This window comes from Pseudophryne corroboree, chromosome 4 (assembly GCF_028390025.1).
Source record: "Pseudophryne corroboree isolate aPseCor3 chromosome 4, aPseCor3.hap2, whole genome shotgun sequence".
NCBI classification, from domain to species: Eukaryota; Metazoa; Chordata; class Amphibia; order Anura; family Myobatrachidae; genus Pseudophryne; species Pseudophryne corroboree.
The window spans coordinates 368,619,388-368,645,670 of NC_086447.1; the positions used below are offsets into that span (position 1 = coordinate 368,619,388).

General features: G+C 44.3%; 1 pseudogene; it reads right to left on the reverse strand.

Moving 5' to 3' along the window:
• LOC134910913 (cytochrome P450 2J5-like) overlaps positions 1-26,283 on the reverse strand; it is a 155,162-nt pseudogene that overhangs the window by 62,950 nt on the left and 65,929 nt on the right.

A 26,283-nucleotide genomic window follows, 5' to 3' on the forward strand; every position in this document is an offset into this window, starting at 1 on the left:
CAGTGAGCCCGCAAGGGGACTAATTGTGTTCGTTCTGCTGCCGGCATTCTGGCGGGCGGGATGCCACTGTCAGGATCTTGACAGCTGGCATCCCACCCGCCGGTAAATAGTATGTAACCTTATAACTCTGCCTGCAGCTTGCTATCTGATTTATCCCAATCAAGGGGCCATACATAGTTTCTTGCTGTGATGACCTGCGTTTTTTGTGGCGATCGTTGGAGTTCTTTGTATCATATGTTCTCTGTATTATATGGCACTCACTGTGATGCACTCTGTATTATATGGTGGTCACTGATATTTTTTGTAATTTATAGCTGACCAAACATTACAGGTTTCACAGGAGTTGGGGAGGGGGGGTTAAACAGAGACTAAAGCCAAATCCTTTACTAGCCGAGTCTTGGGTATCGAACAGCGGCTGTGAGACACGCTGAACTGCCAATCCCTAGGGGAACCATCCAGCACATATATTACATACACCATAAAATGGATGTTTATATGTGTTTAATTAAAAAGTAAAACTGAGAGCCCAAACCAGCTCACGCATGCACATCTGAAATGCAGGAAGTTAAACCTTACTGCACTTGTCCAGTATTTCCAATGCAGCTCTTTATTTTTCTAAAAAGACAGCAGCTAAGAAGGCAGTTAACTTATTAATTTAATACAGTCGCTAAAGCTCTGCAATAAAGTAGTTGAATGTTTGCACCAGCTATGCCCTCCATAGAGATAGCCACACCCACAGCACAGACCACATCCTCTGTAGACCACACCCCCTCAGTACTGGTCACACTCCCACATCAGTCATTTCGCCGCAGCAATTGTCCCACCCCCTGTAGCGGCATTCAATAGGCCCTTCATAAATTTCAGCTCCAGGCCCATGTCAACATTAATCTGGCACTGGCCGTGTGCATCTAACAGTGCGGGGAGGTGAGGCGGGGCTGCTCGGGGAGTGCTGGTCCCACCCCCCAAAATGATGAAAACGGGGGTTGTGCGATGAGGCCCCACCCATGCCTCCCGAGGTTACACCCCTTCTCCTGAGGTCCTACCCCTTTTTTGCGTGGGGGCACCTCTGCCATGCCAGATCCCACTTCTGAGTCTTGGGATATATGCCCATATACCTGTCCCACATCTTTTAACCCATTATTCTGCACTTCGCAGAATATCACCCCCCAAATGATGTGTCCTTATTGACGCAATTAAGCTAAATGAAAACATCTTCTTGACTACAGTAACTGGCCATTGAAGAAGGATGGGGGAGATCAAAGGGTTTCTGAACCAAGAACCGAATTTTACCCTACAATAACAAGAGAGAAAAAGGTTTAAAACCTATAAAAATTACTGCGGCCAATTTAATAGCAAAAACTTTAATTGCCGCAAACCATTCAATATGCCCCTTAATCAAGGGAAACAAATTCAAATTGTAACAAACACTATTGTTCAATCTCTTCTAAATAATTATGCACAACTATGACCTTGGAGATCTGAGTCAGGTAGTAGTCAATGACATCTCTGTCCTCTCCAGGGTGGCAGCTGCGCATTGTCTGATGTTTCCTGACCTCCTTCTGGATGAATGAGCACAGAATATGAAAGTACTTGAAAGTACTTGAAAGCCTTCTGGTGTGGCCCAGGGAGTGGACGGAGGAGACTTGGGACCATATCGTAAATCTATGAAAGATAACATGATCCAGAATTAATTTGAGAATTGCATACTTGTGTAGTCTGCCTAGATTGAAAATGGATCCCTCCCAAATACAACTAAATAGATAAAGATATTTGATCAGACTTTATTTAGACTATTACGATACTGCTAATAAATAGCAACAACGGGTATCGCCGGTCAGCGATGGGATGATGCGAAAAATCCGATTGCACGGGCGTTCACAAGGTGATTGACAGGAAGAGGCCGTTTGTCAGTGGCAACTGAGCGTTTAGTGGGAGTATTTTGGGGAAAACGCATGCATTACCAAGTGTTTTCATGGAGGGTGTCTGACATCAGCAAATTTACACACCCCCTGTAGGCGGCCACTATCTGATCGCAGGACAGCAAAAATTAGCAGCCCAGCGATCAGATCAATGATAAAAATAAAACTGCAAGAATACTAGAAGAAAGAGAGCCTCACCCTTGCCCAAAATGTGCCTGGTGCAGCCACTATAAGTTTCGTAGCTCTGTGCAGTTCCTGGAAAGTCTTGTCCCCTTGGAGAAATCTCTTTCCAAATACCAAAGAAGCTATAACATTGGAGACTGAATGCATAATACAATCAGATGGATCCATTGGGGCCCCTAAAACAAAACACAACAGTGTCAGAGTAACAAAATGTTTTATTGTGTTGCTAGTTATATGCCATGGGCACAAACTCTGTACCCTTCTAAACCCGCGGACATGTGCATGTGATATAAATAACAATATATCAATATATTCTTCAACTGATGTTTGTAAAATAATAGTTTACTTCATTAAAAATAGAAACACACGTGAGACAGCAGGAAACTAGTAAAAAGAGTCAGCAGATTGTCTACTCCTCCAGTCCCTTATTCATGACAGTGCCTGCACTATAGTAGTGAGTGTCTGGTGGCCAGAATATAACAAAGAGAGAAAAAGGAGAAACCAGGACATAACCCAGCACTCTGTGGAAACTACAGACCAATATCCTTATTGAACGTCGATCTTAAAATTTATGCCAAAATCTGGGTGAAATGACTTAGCCCTATGCTCCCCTCCCTGATCCATCCTGATCAAGTCAGATTTATTCCTGGTCATCACGTTTCTGACAATGCAAGACACACAATTGACCTTATACATGCCTTGCATGCTCAGCAAATCCCTGCTTTGGTCCTTGCCGTTGACGCTGATGAAACATTCGACCATGTCTCCTGGCCTTTTATGTTGCAGGTTGTTCGGCAAATGGGCTTTGATGACAAGTTTTCTGAAGGGATTAAAGCCCTTTAGTGTAGTCCCAGAGCCACGGTCCTGGACAATGGGTTACACTTCTCACGCCATACAAAATGAGCCAAAATTCACTATATGTCACATGGAATGAGCCAAAATTCACAATATGCCACACAGTATGAGCCAAAATTCACAATATGCCACACAGTATGAGCCAAAATTCACAATATGCCACACAGTATGAGCCAAAATTCACAATATGCCACACAGTATAAACCAAAATTCACAATATGCCACACAGTATGAGCCAAAATTCACATTATCCCACACAGTATGATCCACAATTCAGGGACAGGGGGAGAGAGTGACAGCAGGGACCGAGAGAGTGACAGCAGGGACAGGGAGAGTGACAGCAGGGACAGGAAGAGTGATAGCAGGGGCAGGGAGAGTGACAACAGGGACAGGGAGAGTGACAACCTCTTTTAGACTGACAGAGCTGGGTCACACCGGGGAATGTGTTCCCGGACGCATCCCGGGACACAACCCGGGAATGTCCCCTTTCAGACAACCCGGGAATGTCCCCACTTAGACCTGGGATCAACCCAGGATAGCCCTGTTTACACTGATCCCGGGAAATCCCTGCAAATGCATATGTATGTCATTAGAAATGGACATTTTTCTGACTCACATAGATGAGGTCACAATAGGCAAGCAAAGGGAGTGGTGGGGCCTGCTCACAGCATTGCTGCAGTCATGGCCAACGGAGTACCAGTGTGTATGCCGGCGCTCATGATTCTTTGTGCTTTACAGCAGTTTCATGCAGCCAGTGAGAGCATGATGCAGCTTGTCACACTGTGCAGTATACTGCACATGTATTTTATGAGGAGGAGGAGGGTGGAGAGGGCTTCTAGTTGCCACCAATATTTGCGCAGGAGGAGAGGCCTCATATCATCCAGAATAAGTACCATCCTGAGACTGAACATGGGGACCAACCGATCATTGTGGTCCAGAGATCGCCTGCACGGAGAAGCCTTTATGAGGACCATGGAAGCTTAACAGGATGATGAGTGGATGGCTAACTTCCGTGTGTCTCGTGCAACCTTTGATTACATCCTGGGCTTATTTACCCCAGCACTTGACATGCAGACTACCAGGCTTAGGAGACCCATCAATGCAAGCAGGAGGCTAGCCATTGCATTGTGGTGGTATGCTTCCCCAGGAGAGTACCGCACAATCTTGTGCTTGTTCGGTGTTGGGATCTCTGTGTCATAGTCCACCAGGTGACTCAAGCAATGGTGTCTACCTTATACAAGCGCTTCATATCTTTACCACAAGGACAGCGCTTACAAGATACCATAAAAGGATTTGTGAAGCGAGGCTATCCGCAGTGTGCAGGAGCGATTGATGGGACACACATCCCCATTATTGCCCCACGTGACAACCCTGCAGACTATTTGAACAGGAAAGGCTGGCACTCAATCATATTACAGGCTGTTGTGGACCTCAAATACTGGTAAGTGTTGTTTTTTTTTTTTGGGTGGTGGGATGAGTTGCATGGGTGTTTTACAGTATAACTTTTTTTAAATGTAACTGTATTTCAATTTCCTAGATGTGTTTATTGGCTGGCCAGGACGATCTCATGACTCCCGAGTTCTTGCCAATTCAGATCTTTTCAACACTGTAGAGGAGAAGCAGGATGGCTGGCTGTACCCCAAAGAGGTAAACATTTTTTAAATGATCTCCTATGTTCTGTATTTTAGCTGTAATGGTTGCATATAATTGCCATTATAATAAATAATTTTTTATCCCCATCTTTTTATAGTTTTGACTGACTCCTCTGCAATATATTTTTTTCCCCCATTTTAAAACAGAACTCTAAGATTGTGAATGGGGTGGAGATCTCTGTTCACATCACCGGGGATGCAGCATACCCTTTACGCCACTGGATTATGAAGGGCTACATCCAACAGGTTCAGTTGAGCCCTGAAAAAGAAACATTTACACACACCCTGAGTTCGGCAAGGATGGTGGTAGAGAACGCCTTTGGCAGGTTAAAAGGAAGATGGTGTTGTGTGCTGAAGCGAAATGATGTTGACCTAAAGATAATGCCTAATGTTGTAGCTGTGTGCTGTATATTGCACAACATCTGCAAACTTAAAAATGAACTATTTCTACCTGAGTAGGACCCTGATGTAGGACCCTGATGTTGGAAACCCATCTGTTGGATGTGCAATTTTTGGTGCTGACACAAACTCCACAGCAGAACAAATCCGTGACATTACTACGGAAAACCTTGCAGCACTGTTACAATAGTAGTTACAACCCTTTCATCATTATTAGGAAAGCTGAGTATTAGAAAAGTAATCACCCTCTACTCCATAAGATTACTGCGGATTTTCATAAATGGTCTACACTCCGGCTTTCTTGGCTAGGGAGGATTAACACGGTGAAGATGACAATTCTCCCTAAAGTCTTGTATCTTCTGCAAACGCTGCCCATAACAGTGCCTACTTCCTTTTTCACTACTTTGCAGTCATCTGTTGGCCGTTTTATTTGGGGGCAGAGAGGGCATCGACTCTCCCAATTCACACTGACACTTACTCGCAAGGAAGGTGGCCTACAATTGCCTCACTTTATTAGTTACTATTATGCTGTGCACCTGTCCAGAGTCCTAGATATGTTTAGATCCCCCTATACTAAGCAGTGGCCGCTGATAGTTGAAACGTCTGTGGGGACTCCTTCACTTATTCTTCCCTGGCTTAAAAAATTTCCACTCATAAAACATCCCACCCTAGACCCGACCCTTAAGATATGGAAGAAATTTAGGTATTTAGATTCTTTCAGCCCGAGCCCCTCCTTACCGACGCCTTTATTGTTCAATCCAGACCTACCCGCGAATCCTCTCTCACTGTCTCCGACATCAGTATGGGCTAAAGCTGGCATCTCTCGGTTGAGTCACTTGATTGGTCTATCGGGATTCCATCCCTTTGCAGACTTGCAACGATCCTGTGGTCTACCACATAATTCTTTCTGGGCTTATCTACAAATTCGGCATTATGTTGCTGCAACACCAGCTCGCGCGGTGGGATGGAGGCCGACGGTTTTCGAATCCTTGTGTCTCTCTGAAAATCTGCCACGACATATAATATCGTTGTTGTACAGACATGGGCCAAAATTTACTAAAAAATCGAGTTTGTCCGATTTGTGTTTTTTTTTCTAAGTCCCAACACGGGAATTCACTAAGCACAATTCTCGGCAGTGTTCGGACTATTTATAATGGTTTGAATGACAAAGTTCAGAAATACGAATGAATAGACCATCGGTCAAACGCGGCTGTTATTTCCTACAACACGGGTATTCACTATTCATTCGTATTTGGGTGTTAGTCTCTGAGTGCTCAAGTGCGGGTGTATTTTTTTACGAATCGTTAAAAAAAGCAGCCAAAAAATAGACCTGCTTTTTCTAGTCGAGTTTGGATAATCATGCACGGATCAGTGAGATCTGTGCATGGTTATCTATGGGAAAGGGTCTGTTTAATGTAAAAACTGGGAAAAAATTTTTGCGTGGGGTCCCCCCTCCTAAGCACAACCAGCCTCGGGCTCTTTGAGCCGGTTCTGGTTGACAAAATATGGGGAAAAAAGTGACAGGGGTTCCCCCATATTTGAACAACCAGCACCGGGCTCTGCGCCTGGTCCTGGTGCCAAAAATACGGGGGACAAAAAGCGTAGGGGTCCCCCGTATTTTTGGAACCAGCACCGGGCTCCACTAGTCAGAGAGATAATGCCACAGCCGGGGGACACTTTATTATAGGTCCCTGCGGCCCTGGCATTAAATCACTAACTAGTCACCCCTGGCCGGGGTACCCTGGAGGAGTGGGAACCCCTTAAATCAAGGGGTCCCCCCCTCCAGCCACCCAAGGGCCAGGGGTGAAGCCCGAGGCTGCCCCCCATCTAAGGGCTGCGGATGGGGGGCTGATAGCCTTGTGAAAAAAATGTAATATTGTTTTTTGTAGCAGTACTACAAGTCCCAGCAAGCCTCCCCCGCAAGCTGGTACTTGGAGAAGCACAAGTACCAGCATGCGGTGGAAAAACGGGCCCGCTGGTACCTGTAGTACTACTACAAAAAAAATACCCAAATAAAAACAGAACTCACACACCTTGAAAGTACAACTTTATTATATACATGCACACCTACATTCACATATACTTACCTATGTTCACACGAGGGTCGGTCCACTTCTCCAAGTAGAATCCATGGGTTACCTGAAAATAAAATTATACTCACAAAAATCCAGTGTAGATCGGGCCTCTTCTGAGCTTGTAATCCACGTACTTGGCAAAAAAACAAACCGGAAACCCGACCACGCACTGAAAGGGGTCCCATGTTTACACATGGGACTCCTTTCCCCGACTGCCGGGACCCCCCGTGACTCCTGTCACAGAGAGTCCCTTCAGCCAATCAGGGAGCGCCACGTCCTGGCACTCTCCTGATTGGCTGTGTGCTCCTGAGCTGTCAGTTAGGCTGCGCACGGCAGAGATACAATGCTGCGCCTATGCGCTCCATTGTATCCAATGGTGGGAACTTTGCGGTCAGCGGTTGACCGAAAGTAACCTCACCGCTGACCGCAAAGTTCCCACCATTGGATACAATGGAGCGCATAGGCGCAACATTGTATCTCTGCCGTGTGCAGCCTCACTGACACTACAGGAGCACACAGCCAATCAGGAGAGTGCTACGACGTGGCGCTCACTGATTGGCTGAAGGGACCCTCTTTGACAGGAGTCAGGGGGGGTCCTGGCAGTCTGGGGAAAGGGGTCCCATGTGTAAACATGGGACCCCTTTCAGTGCGTGGTCGGGTTTCCGGTTTGTTTTTTTGCCAAGTACGTGGATTACAAGCTCAGAAGAGGACCGATCTACACTGGATTTTTGTGAGTATAATTTTAATTTCAGGTAACCCATGGATTCTACTTGGAGAAGTGGACCGACCCTCGTGTGAACATAGGTAAGTATGTGTGAATGTAGGTGTGCATGTATATAATAAAGTTGTACTTTCAAGGTGTGTGAGTTCTGTTTTTATTTGGGTATTTTTTTGTAGTAGTACTACAGGTACCAGCGGGCCCGTTTTTCCACCGCATGCTGGTACTTGTGCTTCTCCAAGTACCAGCTTGCGGGGGAGGCTTGCTGGGACTTGTAGTGCTGCTACAAAAAACAATATTACATTTTTTTCACAAGGCTATCAGCCCCCATCCGCAGCCCTTGGATGGGGGGGGACAGCCTCGGGCTTCACCCCTGGCCCTTGGGTGGCTGGAGGGGGGGACCCCTTGATTTAAGGGGTTCCCACTCCTCCAGGGTACCCCAGCCAGGGGTGATTAGTTAGTGATTTAATGCCAGGGCCGCAGGGACCTATATAAAAGTGTCCCCCGGCTGTGGCATTATCTCTCTGACTAGTGGAGCCCGGTGCTGGTTCCAAAAATACGGGGGACCCCTACGCTTTTTGTCCCCCGTATTTTTTGCACCAGGACCAGGCGCAGAGCCTGGAGCTGGTTGTTCAAATATGGGGGAACCCCTGTCATTTTCCCCCCCATATTTTTGCAACCAGGACCGGCTCAAAGAGCCCGAGGCTGGTTGTGCTTAGGAGGGGGGACCCCACGCAATTTTTTTCTTGTTTTTTAACTCTTTCATTTTTTTTTAAAAGGTGCACAATGAAGCCCTGCACGGATCTCACAGATCCGTCCGGGATTCCTTGTGTTTTGACAGGCAGTGTTTTACTCATCACTCCCGTAAAACACTGCCTGACATTACGAATCACATCGACATCGGAAAAAACGATTGTGCAAAACTCGGCAGCTTAGTGAATGATCGTATCAGGATTCAAAAAGTTGCAGTAAAATGCACCCGATACCATTCGAGTTCAAACACCATTAAAAACGGCTAAAACACGAATATTAGTAAATTTTGGCCATTGTCTTGCGCGCACTCCCACTTGACCCTTGGCATTCGTAACAGCGTGGCTGTCAGGTCCGGGTGTTTTTGTGAATCCGTTAACCCGGGACCAACCACAGGTTTAGGTGCTGGGGTATGAAGAAAGCAGAGAGGACGAAGAAAGTTCCATTCCATATATTTATTGAAATTAACAATTCCAGTAAAGAGTTAAATGACAAGTTGTTAATCATCATATCATACTGAAGTATTGCAGGAATGGCAGAAATAATATGCAGGATAAATCTCAAAGACAAATAAAAGAAATGTTCATGGTACTGTATATAAAACAAGCTGATGAATAAATGTTGAATTGTCCAAATATAAACAAGCTTCGATGCTGAACTGCAGAATGTGATTAACTGGATAATGCAGACATGAAGAAATAACTGTAAGGATTTGCAATAGAGTTTTGAGAGTTAACTGAGAGACTGTGAAGAATTATCCTTGTTATGACAACATAGCAAATATAAAGTACTGAATAGGGTTACTTGCGGGTTCCGGAGATCACTGTGAAACTGTAGTAGATGACAAGGTGATGAATGGGTTAAATGCAGAGTTGAACAAACGAACAGCTGAGGGAAATGGAATCCTCCAAACTTTGAATGGTAGGCCGACAAGGTAACCTCATGCAAGACTCTGGGAATTCAACTGTTTCCAGTAGGTGAGCAATTAACTGACAGCACAGCGGAGAGCCGGTGGATCTTTCAGCAGTGAAGGCTGCAGACGGACCTCTGGGAACGGAGGCGATATCTGGACCACGGGAATCACACAGGAATGCACGGAGAGAGCTCAGAGCTAGAGCACAGCGTTGATACAACAAAGCACTGGCCCAGAGTAACATAATCCCAGCCTACTTAAAGGCAGCACAAGCACGGGATTGGCTTACACCTGCCCACAGGTGTTTTCACAAGTGCTCTGTATTACCTATTTGGTCTCCAACATGGCCACCTCCTATACAGCAGACACACCGCAGTGCCTTAGGCCATTTGATCCCCGCACTCACAGTTCCCAGATTCTGCATTACCTGTGCCACCGATCACGCCGCGTCCCCACGCGGGCGCACAGCACTGCGAGCAACCGCACTGGCAACGGATGAACCCCAGAACCCGCAAAGGTAAGAGACCGGTTCGTGACAGTACCCCCTCTTCTACGGGTGGTCTCCGAACACCTTTGAACCTTATCAGGATTTTTGGAGAAGTATTTCTGTACCAGTCTTGGAGCATGAACATCTTCAGAGAAAACCCAGGAACTCTCCTCCGGACCGTAACCCTTCCAGTCGACCAGAAACTGTAAACGTCCATATCGGGAACGTGAGTCCACAATCTCTTTAACTTCAAATTCCTCATTCTGCAAAGAGTGAACTTTAGGAGATTTGGACTGGGTAGTACGGAACTTATTGAGAATCAAAGGCTTCAGTAAAGATGTTTGAAAGGCGTTAGGAATTCTCAAAGACGGTGGCAACTTGACTTTGTATGACACAGGGTTGAGTACTTTTACAATGGGAAATGGACCAATAAACTTGGGAGCAAATTTCTTAGAAGGAACTTTGAACCTGAGATTGCGCGTAGAAATCCAAACTTGGTCTCCCACCTTGTAATTCGGTACAGCTTTACGTTTTCTATCTGCAAAAGATTTATAACGAGCGGAAGTTTTGACCAACGACTTACGCACACAACTCCAGATTCTGGATAGACGTTGAAGCTCTTGATCTGCTGCTGGAACCTCTAGGGCTGGCAATGGATGGAACTCTGGCACACGAGGATGAAAGCCGAAGTTAATATAAAAGGGCGTAGATTCTGAAGACGAATGGAAGAGATTATTATGAGCAAATTCTGCCAATGGAAGGTAGTCAACCCAGTCATCCTGTGAGGACGATATATATAGCCGGAGAAATGTTTCAAGGTCTTGGTTTACTCTCTCAGTTTGTCCATCTGTCTGAGGATGATATGCAGAAGAAAAGTTCAACTTGACATTTAAAGATGAACAAAGCGACCTCCAAAACTTGGCCACAAACTGTGTTCCCCGATCAGAGATGATCTCTCGAGGAAGGCCATGTAACTTGAAGATTTCAGAGATGAGCAATCTGGCTAATAAAGGGGCTGATGGTAACCCAGTTAATGGAATGAAATGTGCCATTTTCGAAAATCGATCCACTATCACCCAAATGGTATTTCGCCCTTTTGATGGAGGTAGATCGGTCACGAAATCCATTGAGATATGAGTCCATGGTTGTTTGGGTATGGATAATGGATGTAATAAACCTGGTGGAGAACTTCTTGGACTCTTATGTTGGGCACATTTAGGACATGCTGCAATAAACTCTTGGACATCGGCTTTGAAACGTGGCCACCAATAAGACTGTTGAATAAACTTGAGAGTCTTTAGAACCCCAGGATGACCCATGAAGGCAGAGGAGTGAGCCCAGGTAAGCAGCCGTTTTCGAAGACTTGTGGCGACAAAGGTCTTGCCAGGCGGAGGAACTGGAGAGGTTCGAGTCATTAAAAAGGACGTAGGATTCACAATGGCTTGATTCGTGGTAGCATCATTTAATTCAGAAGAAGCAAAGGACCGGGAAAGGGCATCTGCCTTTTTGTTCTGAGACCCTGGACGATAGGTGAGCTTGAAATCAAATCATGTGAAGAAAAGCGCCCATCGAGCTTGTCGTGGATTCAAACACTGAGCTGACTGCAGATACAGAAGATTCTTATGATCCGTATAAACTGTAATGCGATGTTGTGCTCCTTCTAGAAGGTATCTCCACTCCTCAAATGCCAACTTGATGGCAAGTAATTCTTGCTCACCGATTGCATAATTACGTTTGGCCTGGAGGAACTTACGGGAGAAATATCCGCAGGGATGGACCTTTTTATCTTCAAAGACTTGTGATAACACAGCTCCTACTGCTTCTGTAGATGCATCCACCTCTAGTACAAAGGGACGATTCAAATCAGGCTGTCGAAGAATGGGGGCTGACACAAAGGCTTGCTTTAAATCAGAGAAGGCTTTGATTGCTTCTGAAGACCAGTTCGTAGGATTTGCTCCCTTGCGAGTTAGGGCTGTGATGGGAGCAGCTAACGTAGAATAATTCTTAATGAATCTCCTATAGAAATTAGCAAAGCCGAGAAATCGCTGAATCCCCTTGAGAGTTGTAGGAGTGGATCAATCTCGGATAGCTTGTACCTTACCGGGATCCATACATAGCTCTGATCCAGAAATGATGTAACCAAGGAACGGTATGGAAGATATTTCAAAAGTGCACTTCTCTAACTTACAATAAAGTAGATTTTTCCTCAAACGTGTCAGTACCTCTTTAACTTGGTGACGGTGAGACTTTATATCCCTAGAGAATATTAGGATATCATCCAGGTACACTACTAGACACTTGTAGAGAAGATCACGAAAAAGTTCATTCACATAGCTTTGAAAAACTGCAGGTGCATTACAAAGACCAAAAGGCATTACAAGGTATTCGTAATGCCCATCCCGGGTATTAAAAGCAGTCTTCCACTCGTCCCCTGCCCGGATGCGGATTAAATTGTAGGCCCCTCGGAGATCCAGTTTTGTAAACACAGTAGCTCCTTTTACCCGGTCAAATAATTCTGGAATTAAGAGTAATGGATACTTGTTTTTCACAGTGATCTCATTGAGTCCACGGTAATCTATGCATGGTCGTAACCCACCGTCCTTCTTCTTAACGAAAAAGAATCCGGCTCCTGCAGGTGAAGAAGATGGTCTGATAAATCCTTTGGTTAGAATTTCCTGACATAGACATAGCTTGCGTCTCTGGGATGGATAGCGGATAAATTCGTCCCCCTAGGAGGTGTTTTACCCGGAACCAGGACAATTGGGCAGTCCCATTCGCGATGAGGAGGTAGAGAGTCTGCTGCTTGTTTACTGAAAACATCCGCAAAGGATTGATACACCGGAGGTAGGTCGGGAAGGCTAATTGACCGGAGAGGTACGATTGAGGCTAAACAGTCCTTGGTACAAGATTTACCCCATGAAAGGACTTCCATGGTTTGCCAATTAAGTTGAGGATTATGTTTCTGCAGCCAAGGTAAACCAAGTATCACATCTTGAGAGGCTTTGGGAATCACGTAGAAGGAGAGGTATTCGGAATGGAGCACACCAACTTTCATCTTGAGACATACGGTTCGATGAGTAATTATACCATCTGGAATTCGACTTCCATCCACTGCTGTAACGGCAACTGCTGCTTCCAGAGGCATGGTTTGAACTTTAGACCGTATGACAAAGGCTGAGGAGATGAAGTTCTCGGCTGCCCCGGAATCTAGGAGAGCTGAAACTTTCACTGTAGAACTTGGAACTTCTAATTGAATAGACAAGGTCGGCTCTTTCCCAGAACGTGATTCTAAAGTAACTCCTAGCTTAACCTCCCTTGAATAAGCTAGGAGCGAGAGTTTTCCAGGCCGGAGTTTGCAGGATTTAACCAAATGTTCGGAGGACCCACAGTACATGCAGAGGTTACCCTGTCGACGACGAAGTCGTTCTTCCTCTGTGAGGCGAGAGCGCCCAATCTGCATAGGTTCTTCTGTTGTTACCGGCGACTGTGAAGAAGAATCTTGTCGAGGCCTAGGATGATAACGTGGACTAGATCGCTCTGTCCTGGATTTCTCTAAACATCGCTCTCTGTAGCGTAGGTCAAGTTTGTTACAGAGAGAAATCAATTCATCCAGTTTAGTAGGCACATCCCGGATGGTTAAATCATCCTTGATTTTCTCTGAAAGTCCATTCCAAAACGCGGCGATCAGGGCCTCCTCATTCCAATTTAACTCTGAAGACAACGTGCGAAACTGAATAATATATTGACTGACAGGACGTAAACCTTGACGTACACGGAGAATCTCCAAAGATGCTGAGGTGGTTCTGCCTGGTTCATCAAAGATTCTCCGGAAGGATGATACGAACTCCTTGTAATTAGAGAGGATAGGATCACCTCTTTCCCATAATGGTGATGCCCACTCCAGAGCCTGACCGGAGAGGAGGGCAATAATATATGCAACCTTAGCACGAGCTGATGGGAAACTGGCGGACAACAGTTCAAACTGGATCTCGCATTGATTCAGGAATCCTCTGCAAAGTTTTGGAGTTCCGTCAAACTTACTCGGAGAGGGTAACTGCAAGCGGGACGTAGGCAACGTCACAGGAGAAACTGTAGTGGTAACTGGGACAACCGGAGTTGGAATCTGGACTTGAGACATTTTAATAGCCGTATGAAGAGTCTCTAAACGGTCTGCCATAGTTTGCATAAACTGCACTATTTGTGTCTGTATAGACTCCTGGTTTTCCAGACGGGAAAGGATATCTGACGTAGCACCGCCTCCTGCGAAGTGGTCACTTGACGGATCCATGTGGCCAGTGCTTACTGTCAGGTCCGGGTGTTTTTGTGAATCCGTTAACCCGGGACCAACCACAGGTGTAGGTGCTGGGGTATGAAGAAAGCAGAGAGGACGAAGAAAGTTCCATTCCACATATTTATTGAAATTGACAATTCCAGTAAAGAGTTAAATGACAAGTTGTTAATCATCATATCATACTGAAGTATTGCAGGAATGGCAGAAATAATATGCAGGATAAATCTCAAAGACAAATAAAAGAAATGTTCATGGTACTGTATATAAAACAAGCTGATGAATAAATGTTGAATTGTCCAAATATAAACAAGCTTCGATGCTGAACTGCAGAATGTGATTAACTGGATAATGCAGACATGAAGAAATAACTGTAAGGATTTGCAATAGAGTTTTGAGAGTTAACTGAGAGACTGTGAAGAATTATCCTTGTTATGACAACATAGCAAATATAAAGTACTGAATAGGGTTACTTGCGGGTTCCGGAGATCACTGTGAAACTGTAGTAGATGACAAGGTGATGAATGGGTTAAATGCAGAGTTGAACAAACGAACAGCTGAGGGAAATGGAATCCTCCAAACTTTGAATGGTAGGCCGACAAGGTAACCTCATGCAAGACTCTGGGAATTCAACTGTTTCCAGTAGGTGAGCAATTAACTGACAGCACAGCGGAGAGCCGGTGGATCTTTCAGCAGTGAAGGCTGCAGACGGACCTCTGGGAACGGAGGCGATATCTGGACCACGGGAATCACACAGGAATGCACGGAGAGAGCTCAGAGCTAGAGCACAGCGTTGATACAACAAAGCACTGGCCCAGAGTAACATAATCCCAGCCTACTTAAAGGCAGCACAAGCACGGGATTGGCTTACACCTGCCCACAGGTGTATTCACAAGTGCTCTGTATTACCTATTTGGTCTCCAACATGGCCACCTCCTATACAGCAGACACACCGCAGTGCCTTAGGCCATTTGGTCCCCGCACTCACAGTTCCCAGATTCTGCATTACCTGAGCCACCGATCACGCCGCGTCCCCACACGGGCGCACAGCACCGCGAGCAACCGCACTGGCAACGGATGAACCCCAGAACCCGCAAAGGTAAGAGACCGGTTCGTGACAGTGGCATGAAGACTTAGGTAGGGAGTTGACCTCTGACCAATGGTCCCGCATTTTTCAGTTCACATTTGCCAGTTCGCCCTCACTTCAAGTTTTGGAGACTCAATACAAAGTGGTATCGAGATGATATAGGTTGCCAGACTGAGTCCACCACATGTTTCCGAGTGTTCCAGATGTCTGCTGGAGATGTGGCCGGTCTCGCGGCACTCCTAGCCATATTTGGTGGCGGTGCCTGGGACTGGCTTCGTTCTGGCAACAGGTCCACTCTATTACCAGGCGTATCATGGGGCTCCCTATACCAGAGACACCTGAGTTTTGGCTACTTAACTTAATTGACCTTCCTCTATCCCAGTTTAAAAATTATTTATTGCAACACTTAATGAATGCCGCTAGGGTGACCATTCCGTGATTCTGGAGGTACCAGACACAGCCTCCCATTGCCAAGTGGTTCCAAAGAATCTATTATTATATGGTAATGGAGAACTTGACGTCTTCCTCCGGACAGTCTACCTCTCTATTTGCAGCTGTCTGGCTTGATTGGCTGGAATTCAAAGCTACGCAGGAATACAAAACCCTTCTGCGACTCCCCACCCCTACGTCATCATAGGGTCGCAATGGTGGTAGCGGTTCTTTCCTCTCTCTCTCTCTCTTTTCTTGTCTGTCCTTTTTGCTTCCTGTGAGTTCTCTTATCTTTTTTTTATTGTTCTTACTACGTGAAGATAACGCAGTTTATTATCCTAAGATACATAAAGCTAATAATATCAAATATTACTTTCGTTTTATTTTTTGTATTCTCAGTTTACGTTTGAAATGTCAGCACTTGTTACACTACTTCTTGTATTGCATGTAATTCTTTTGTGCTGTGTATTGTTATCCCTTTGTCAATAAAACACAATTTGCATTAAAAAAAAGAAAAGTAATCACAACTTGTTTGGTTAATTATATATATACTTTTTTATATATAATTTCTTTTAACTTCAATAAACATACAAAGAATATGAATCAATTGCATTGTGTGTAATTTTTTGAACAGTACAGTCTGTGTCAGTATCATAGGCAGAACAATTTACGTAATATATTCAACATTATACAATACATTTCAAATTATCAATTCCAATTATCAAAGCCAAAAACAATTACCCAGGGTTACTCGAAAGAATTGGAGGGTCCTCCAATGCAACCTGTGTTTCATACCATATCGTTCCTCGGAAGCAATTTACTAGTGAATCCTTTATAGATGTCGGTAAAGTCTCCATATAAGTTTCCCATGATTCGAAAAAAATTCTGACGCGAGACGCCTTTTGCAAGGAGGCCTCCAGCCAGTCCATGTGAAATATAAAGAAGAGTTTCTCTTTGAAGAGTGTAAGGGAGGGGCTAGTATTTTGAGTACACAATTGCAATATAGTCTTACGAGCAGCAGATGATACCGCTAATAACAACTTCCGCACTCCTCTGGGAGTCTGAGAAGTAACCGGCAGTATTCCGAAAATTGCCCATTCAGGTGTCAGTGGGACAAAATTAACTAAGTGTTCCATGGTAAAACGGCTAACCTGTTGCCAGAATCGGTTTATGTATGGACATGTCCAGTAGCAATGGAAAAGGTCTGCGGACTCGTGAGAGCATTTGAGACATTTAGGACTCTCTAAAATTCCCATTTAATACATCCTAGCTGGAGATATATATGCACAGTGATATATATTGAGAAACATTTCTGAGAATTTAGCCATGGGAAACGTATTGATTGAGTATTCTAATTGCTTCAATAGGCATTCAGCTGTCATATAAGGGAAATGTACCAACCATTGGGAAATGCAAGTATGCATGTTAGCATGGTCCAAAGCATTTCTAAGATATTTATAATTTGTAGATATCGCTCCTCTTGTCGAGGGTATTGCTAATGATTTGTCCAGGAGGTTATCCCTATCCCCCACCAGGAAGAGGCCAGAGACTCTACTGACATAGGGGGTAATTCTGAGTTGATCGCGGCAGGAACTTTGTTAGCAGTTGGGCAAAACCATGTGCACTGCAGGGGAGGCAGATATAACATGTGCAGAGAGAGTTAGATTTGGGTGGGTTATTTTGTTTCTATGCAGGGTAAATACTGGCTGCTTTATTTTTACAGTGCAATTTAGATTGCAGATTGAACACACCACACCCAAATCTAACTTTCTATGCACATGTTATATCTGCCTCCCCTGCAGTGCACATGGTTTTGCCCAACTGCTAACAAAGTTCCTGCTGCGATCACCTCAGAATTACCCCCATAGTGCTGAGCCTGTAAGTAAGTGAAGGTCGACCATCCTATCACAGGGAATTTTGCCACAGCTTCAGAGTAAGAAAGAGGCTTACAAGTTTTAGCAGTCATCAGTTGTCCTATTGTGCATAACCCCTCTTTTGCCCAATTAAAGAAAACCTGTAATGCCATTCCATCTTGGAAATTTGGGTTGTGCATGAATGGTAAATTAATTGAAACATGGGGATTTACTTTATATCTATGTTGTAAAAGTAACCAGAGCTTTCTTGTGGACATTAAAGGGGATTATTTAAAATTTCAGAAGGAATCTCATTATCTGTCATGTGTAAGAAAGGTATTAGGGAGGATTGGGTTATAAAATTTTGTTCTAATAAGATATTGGTGTAAGTTTGGCAAGTCGTCAGCCAATCTTTAAGGTACCTGAGCAAGGCAGCATAATTATAAGTTAATATATCCAGGAAATTTATTCCACCGTTCCCTTTTGGTGGATATCATTTAATCATGCCTATTCTTGCCCTTTTGTTATTCCATATAAAATTACAAAATAATCTTGTGATGGATAGATAGATAGATAGATAGATAGATAGATAGATAGATAGATAGATAGAACGTCAGTTCAAGACAAAAGAATAGGGAGTACTTGTAGTGGGTATAGGAGTTTTGGGAAATAAATCATTCGTAATAGATTTGCTCTTCCTAGATAAGAGAGCTGGACATGGCTCAGGCTCTGTATATCTCTAGTCAATGAGGTTATAATTTTACTTATATTATAATTATACAAATTAGTAATATTTTTGGGAAGAGTAATTCCTAAATATGACATTTGACCTTTAGCACAAATCCTTTTTTAAGGTACATTGCTTGAGACTTATCAAAATTAACAATAAAACCAGAGACAAGGCCAAAGGAATTTAATAAGTTAAATAGAGATCATAAAGATTATTTTGGGTTTGAAAGATATATCAAAACATCATCAGCGAAGGCAGTAATTTTCATTTCTATCTTGTCCACTCTAATACCAGTCAAATTAGGCCAACAATTTATCAGTTTAAGAAGAGGGTCAAGGGTAAGGTTAAAGAGAATAGGGAAAGAGGACATCCCTGTCGGGTTCCCCGGGACATATTTACCGGATCACTGTGAGTGCCATTGATCAATAATGAAGTCATTGGGGAAGTATAAAGAAATTTGATAAAATTATTGAATTTAGTTCTGAATAAGAAGACAATACTTGAAAGAGAAAAGGCCATGAAACAGTATCGAAAGCCTTGTGGGTGTCTAAACTGAGGAGCATATTAGGAGAATCAGGAGTTAAATTTGCAGCCACTATAGATGCAATTGCTGTCCGTATCCCTTTCACAGAATGGCGTCCACTAACAAACCCTAATTGATGGGGAGAAATGATTGTATATAAGAAGGATTGTAAATGTGTGCCCATTATTTTAGAAAGAATCTTTAGGTCTACATTCAATCGAGTTATAGGACGGTAAGAGTCCAAACATGAAGGGTCCCGACCCAGTTTTGGAATCAATGTTGTGAATGCTTTATTAAAATTTGGATATCGTGGGCAATGTTTATATATGGTATGATATAATTCTAATAACGTAGGAGTAACATCCAGTCGCACATTTTTTTAATATTCGAATGAAAAGCCATCTGGCCCAGGAGTCTTACATGTTTTAAGAGACGATATTGCAACGTATATCTTTTGATCAGAAATTTCTGCATCCAGAAATTCACGCAGATCCTTCATGAGACAAGGTAAGTTAGCTTTCCTAAGTAATTCGTCCATCAATGGCTGGTCTGATGGTGGAGCAGAATAAAGATCAGAATAAAATGTATTAATAACAGAAGAGATGTTAGGAGTATTGGTCAAAGACGAGAATCCATTGTTCGTTATTATTGTCGACGTAGTCAGACCAATGTTTTTTAAGGTAAGATTTAAATTCATCAGACTGAAATAAATATGAGGGGAATCTCCAAGTTTTATGTAGGGGCCCAATCGGTGATTGACGTATAGATAGGGTAATGGGTGAATGGTCAGAGATGATTAGATCACCTATATCAGCCGATGATACCGACTGGACCAAAGTGTCAGATACTAATAAATAGTCAATGCGTGAGAATGAGCAATGGACTACAGAATAAAAGGTAAAGTATTTATCAGATGGGTGAAATACAGTAACCTCCACTCATCAGCCAACTGATTTTGTATTATAAAATAATTTAAAATAGCCCAAATTCGGGAGGGTGGGTTAGGTGGGACAGGGGATTTATCTAAGACTGGGTCCTTAATAGTATTAAGGTCAACCCCTAGTATAAGTGGGAAGGTAACACGCCGAGCTAACATTTGAGAGATATTGTTAAGAAAGTCTGATACTTGGTTATTAGGGGCACATACGTTCAGGAGAGTATAAGGCGTGTCTCTGATCTTAATGTCAACCAAAACAAATCTACCTTTTGGATCAACAACAGTATCCAAGATTGTGTAAGAGGCGTCTAGCAATAAGAATGGCCACTCCTCTAGATTTGCGGATATATGGAGCTGAGATACATTCAGAGAGCCATGAGGCACAGAAAGAGTAGCCATCCCCAGCTTTCCAGTGAGTTTCCTGCAAAAACATAATATCGTTATCTACACATTTTTGATGAGTAAGGATTTTACGATGTTTGATAGGAGTATTGAGACCCCCAGTATTCCAGGATAGGAACTTAAGAGAATCTGGTGGTGAGGAGAATGGAAGTGTAGTTTGATGACATGCCCTTATCCTACACCAGTTTTTACATAGATAGCAATGATCGATAAGTATTCTCTCTTCTCCATGACAGTAATGTAAATAAATGGGGGTAAAGTACCATCATAACATAAAAAAATATATAAAGAAATATAAGGGCAGGCCCTTCAAATGTTCCCATCTATTTATAAGAGATATAATCTGTAGCAGATCAGTAAATCATTATACGTTTGAGGCATTATCAACGATTAGGGGAATGTGTTGTAGGTGACATTGACTTCCCAGAGGAAGTAAGAGTCAAAAAGTGTTTTTGTGCATCTTCTGGATCATCAAAAATTAGAGTGCGACCATTGTCTCAAACCCGCAGCTTAGCTGGGTACAGGAGCGCAAATCTCTTCTGGGAGTCTGCAAGGAATTTACAAATGGTAGAAAAAGATCTGTGCTTCTGCACAACCGCAGCTGAAAAATCTTGAAAAATAAGTATGCAGGAACCAACAATAATCAGTTGATCCACTTTCCTGTACGCTCTCAAGACCATTTCTTTAGTTCTGAAATCAAAATAACGTGCAATCACTGGTCTAGGGCGAGAGTTAGCACTTCTCTCTCCACTCCAACTCTATGCACTCTCTCCACTTGGGGAAACTCCACCGATTCAGGAATATCTAAAACCAGTGCTAGCTTAGAAGTAATATAATCACTAAGGGAGATAGGAATCCCATTGAAATGCAAATTATTTCTGAGATTCCGGTTTTCCAGGTCATCTAATTTATCTTGTAGCTCTCGAATCATCGCTACAGATGTGTCGACAGTGGATTGCATAGACAACGTTGAGTCTGCAATATCACTGACTCATTCAAAGCTGGCTATCCTAGAAGTTTTAGAGGCAACCTCTTTGTTAGTAGATTGAAAAGCTATTGTTACAAGCGAGAGAGCTAGAGCAGAGTTCACAGGAAACCGTCGCCAATTAAACAGTAATGATGGAAAGGGATAAGACAAAAAGGATTTTCCTTGTCCTTTTTTTTCACATTATAGAAAAAATGTAACACCCCATAAATTGTATGATGAAATCAAATGGAACCAGAGAGGAATGGAGTAGTCAAAAATATAACTACATTGTTACCTTTCGTATGAGGGTGGGGAGAGAATACCAAAAACACAATAATAATAAATGACAATATTTGTGATCCTTAGTTATTACTCAGCTTCATCAGTACATGGCAGCGTAAGCTAACCTATATCAGAGAAACTGAAGCCCAGTGATAATAGATATTATTCCAAACAGGTATATGGTATTACCAATAGATGGCGGCGTAAGCCCATCTATGTCGGAGAAACCTGAGCACAGTAATAATTAATTAACAATGTCAGATACAGTGGAACACAATACTAATAAATGACAATATAAATGAAACTGAGTAGTTGTTCAATATTACCAGCAGATGGCGGTGTAAGCTCACCTATATCGAACGGACTGGAACATAGTAGTAATCAGTGACATTAACAGTATATGTGATTTTAGGTAAGTATTCAGTGTTACCAGTAGGTGGCAACAGAAGCTCACCTATGTTAGAGGGACTATATAGTATCAAGCAGTATAATACAATATAGGTAAAGAAATATATAGACACAGTTCAGTGTAAAGTCAATACAATTTAGGAGATAATCCTATACCCCTAGCCTGTAATGAACAATATACAAGGTGTATATGCGTAATAGAAAGTAAGTCACTTGACCCAACCGTATCAGCAGGTGGCAGCAAAAGCACATTACCAGAAGCTAATCTTCAAAAAAAAATTTTGGTGATGTTGATATGAATTTAGCTCAACATAGATCTACAATTAGTGGATAATGTAGCTCAGACAGTCACATGAAATATTGGTAAGAAAATAAACACCAAACAAAAGCCAAAAATGAGATGGGTATATTATAAATGAAGGAGGGGTAGACTTGACAGAGTACGTACAGTCCAGCAACGGCTGCAGCAGTCTTTCTAGACCTAAAAAACCCTCAGGGTTGCAATAGCACTTCTGTAAAGATAAGAAGAGTAGTGGGTGGATAGATAAGTAGAGATATGTATGATGGGGTATGGGAGAGGAGGGGAATTAGGAGCGAAAGGGGGCATACACAAGGAGGGTCAGGAACAAGAGAAGGATCCAAGAATAGAATAGAGGTAAAGGTAGTCAGTATAAGAAAGACAAACCAAATTAGTACAAGGGAAATTGATGGTTGTGCTTGCTTGACTCCTGCAGTCTTCAAGGTATCCCCAGGATGGTCCAAGGACAGGCTCTGTGTAAGAGATGATGGTAGAAGGCAGGAGGCAAAAGAATAGCTACCATGTGGTGACCAATCACGCAGATGGAATAAGGCAGACAAGGAGCCCATCGCAGCCACATTAAGGAGTTCATAGATTTGCTGGCACAAACGGCAATGCAGAAGTCCCCCAGGTATTTTCCATGGAACACCAGCCGCAGCTCTCCTCCAGCTCCCCTACGGCTTCAGGGATGATCCGGCAGCGGTTCCAGGGCAGAAGGCTCCGAAATCAGGCACCACCCCGTAGGCAAAGAGGGACCGCAGCTCTGATCAGTCACCGTAGGGAGCCAGGAAGGTGTGGGCAGGAACCTGCAGAAGGCTTACCACCACCAGCGGAGAGGAGACAACAGCTCCAGTATTCCTGTCACTGACCACAGCAGAAGCAGGAACTTCCGCATGACCCGCGGACCACAGGTACAGTCCAGCCAGGAACACTTGTGGCAGATGTAATAGCCACCGGGAGGACATGCAGAGCCGCTGGAGAACCCACAAAGGAACAGCCACCTCAGCCGCTGCAGCAGGTACAAGCACGGACTCACGGCCACCCCAGCCCCGTCATCACCAATTCTCAGTCCGCAGCGCTTCAGAGGACAACCACCGCCCGGCAGCCAGGAGACATCGAGGGCAGGAAGGCAGGTATTACAGCACTGGGGATCCAAGATGTGCAGGTTAACATTGGGTTATGGAAATGTAGACGCCACATCCAGTAGGTCTCTCCCGACGCAGTGGCTCGGTTTTCAGGGACTCCAGGGAATTATATTTTCAAGCCACCCACCCACACAAAAAGGGCAGCAATCAGTTCCCAACTATGTGAGGAGATAATCCCCATGGGTAAATTGTGTGTGAGTGGGTCATAAAAGGATGGATGGCAGTAGATAGAGCTTGTGGACAAGAGCTCAGTTAAAACGTGGCCATCTTGGATGTGCCACCCACCGGAAGTACGGTTAATTATATATTGTTTAACACCTTTGTGTTTTAGGTGCAATTTGTAGCCAAAAAATAAACACATTAACAGCATGTGTATGGTGAAACAATAGTTTCTGTTAGTTCCCAAAGAAGGAAAACATGGACTATTGATATGCACATTTGGGTACATTATGCATATTGTTTCACATAACTTTTGAATTCCCCCCCAAAAAATGCACACTGGTAGGCTTTTAGATGCAATTACACCAATGTATAACCACAGTATCCCTGCGGTATACGACAGTATAAAATAAAAAAATAACTGTTTGTTTTGAGGTTTGTACACACTATACAAAATAAACACAACAGCTATTATAATTAAACATAATGCACAAACAGTTGTGCATAAACACTTTGTTATTAACCACACTGTGGGTATTTATCAACAAGTGATACATTTCACTGAGTGATAATTTGCTCCAGCCTATCAGCTCCTAACTGCCATCTGTTAGAGAAAAAAAAAACATCTGGGAGCTGTTTGGATGGTGTCATTTATCACTCACAGTGAAATGTATTACTCGTTGATAAATGTGCCCATAAGTTCAAGTTAAAATGCAGTATACACTGAACTCTGAACTTTGTGCATTAGATGCTGCAGTACTTAGGGCATAGTATGGGCCAGGATTAAATGTGGAAAAACCCTGCTTGGGGCATTGTGAGCTGTGGTGTTGTGTTGGGGCTTTCGAAGTATTGATCAAACATTCAAAGAACACCATGCTCATTTGTTGCAATTCCCTATGACGCTCATGCTGCTCTCTACTCATGAGTTCCTGCATTGTCATGACTTGGGTAATAAATGAGTCTTGCATTTGGCGCTCAGCCTCTATAAACCTGTCGAGCCTTGCATTCTCCTGTGTGGACATAGCAGTGTCCATCTCTCTGAGATGTTCAACAAGGACATTTGTCATGGCTTTAGCTACTTGCTCCACTTTGTTCAGTTTCTACCTTCTAGGTGGAATATTGAAAACTGTGAAGATAAGATTAAAAAAACAAGCGTACATAAAAATAGCATTAGCTAACATGTGTTTGTGGCATTAACCCACCTACACACTAGCTTAACTCTGCAACAAGTTACATTGATCTCTATATAAAGCAGTGAAAACTATATCCCGTGGTTCTCAATGCAGGCATTCTGAGCGTGGCAATCCTGAACATAATTGGTCACCAAGGGGTGGTCTTCAGTATGCCGGTGGTCGGGCTCCCAGCGCTCAGTATACCGGCGCCGGGAGCCCGACAGCCAGCATACCGACACTTATTCTCCCTCGTGGGGGTCCACGACCCCCCTGGAGGGAGAATAAAATAGTGTGTAGTGCGCCACCGTGCCCGTAGCGTGGCGAGCACAGTGAGCCCGCAAGGGGCTCATTTGCGCTCGCCACACTGTCGGTAAGCCGGCGGTCGGGCTCCCAACGCCGATATGCTGGTCGTCGGGAGCCCAGCCGCCGGCATATCGTAGTGAACCCGTCACCAAGTACATACATAAGTACATAACTCTAAGTCCCCCTGGGTGGTGGATAACCCCACAGCCTAACCCCAAGCTTCCCCCCTCCCTACCCTAACCCCCCTTCCCTGACTGCATACTCAACTCCCGTATTCAAATGTTCAGTATCATCACCACGGGTGGCATTCAGTATGCGCCTTTTGGGATCCTGGCGCTCAGTATACCAGCGCCGGAATCCCGACACCCGTCATACCGACAACTATTCTCCCTCTTGGGGGTCCACGACCCCCCTGGAGGGAGAATAAATAGCGTGGCGTGCATAGTGCACCACAATGCCCGTTGCGAGCCTGCAAGGGGCTCATTTGCGCTCGCCCCACTGCCGGCACGCCGGCCACTCATACTTCCCCCGTCACCACATGTTGTGAAAAAATTGGGGAAGTGCAGCAGTGGAGAAAACATCCACCCACCTTTAACACTGGCTCATATTTAACCTGTGCTATGTGTGTTTAAAAAATATACTTACTGTTTTTCTGCAAAGTTGGGGTGATGGTGGCTAGATGTATGCGTGGACAGATGGGTGGATGTGTCATGTTCATGTTCGCTGTTCTTAGGTGTGTCCTCAATTAACAGGGGTGATGGCAGCCAGACTTCACTGGTTGTCTGTGTATCTTCAGGATCTTGACAGCCTTCTGTAGCAGTGTACTGTGAACTGGAAGACAGACTCACCGGATTGCAGATAGCTGTGTGTCCAGTGGCGTAACTACTGCCCCCGCAGCCCTCGCGGTGGCTTGGGGGCGAGGGGCTGCGGGGGCGCCACTGATTTAGCACAGATTGACATGCGGACGAGCATATCTGGCACTTGGGGGTTGGAATATCTGGCTCTGGGGGCATATGTGGCACTGGGGGGAATATCTGGCACTGGGGGCATATGTGGCACTGGGGGGGGGGAATCTGGCACTGGGAGCATAGCTGGCACTGGGGGGGAATATCTGGCACTGGGGGCATATGTGGCACTGGGGGGGGGATATCTGGCACTGGGGGCATATGTGGCACTGAGGGGGAATATCTGGCACTGGGGGCATATGTGGCACTGGGGGGGTATATGTGTACCTGGCACATAGGGGGGGGCTATATTGTGCACTGGGGTCATGTGAGTACCTGGCACCGTGGGGTAATATCTGGCACTGGGGACATATGTGGCACTGGGAGCACAGCCCTAGCAACAAG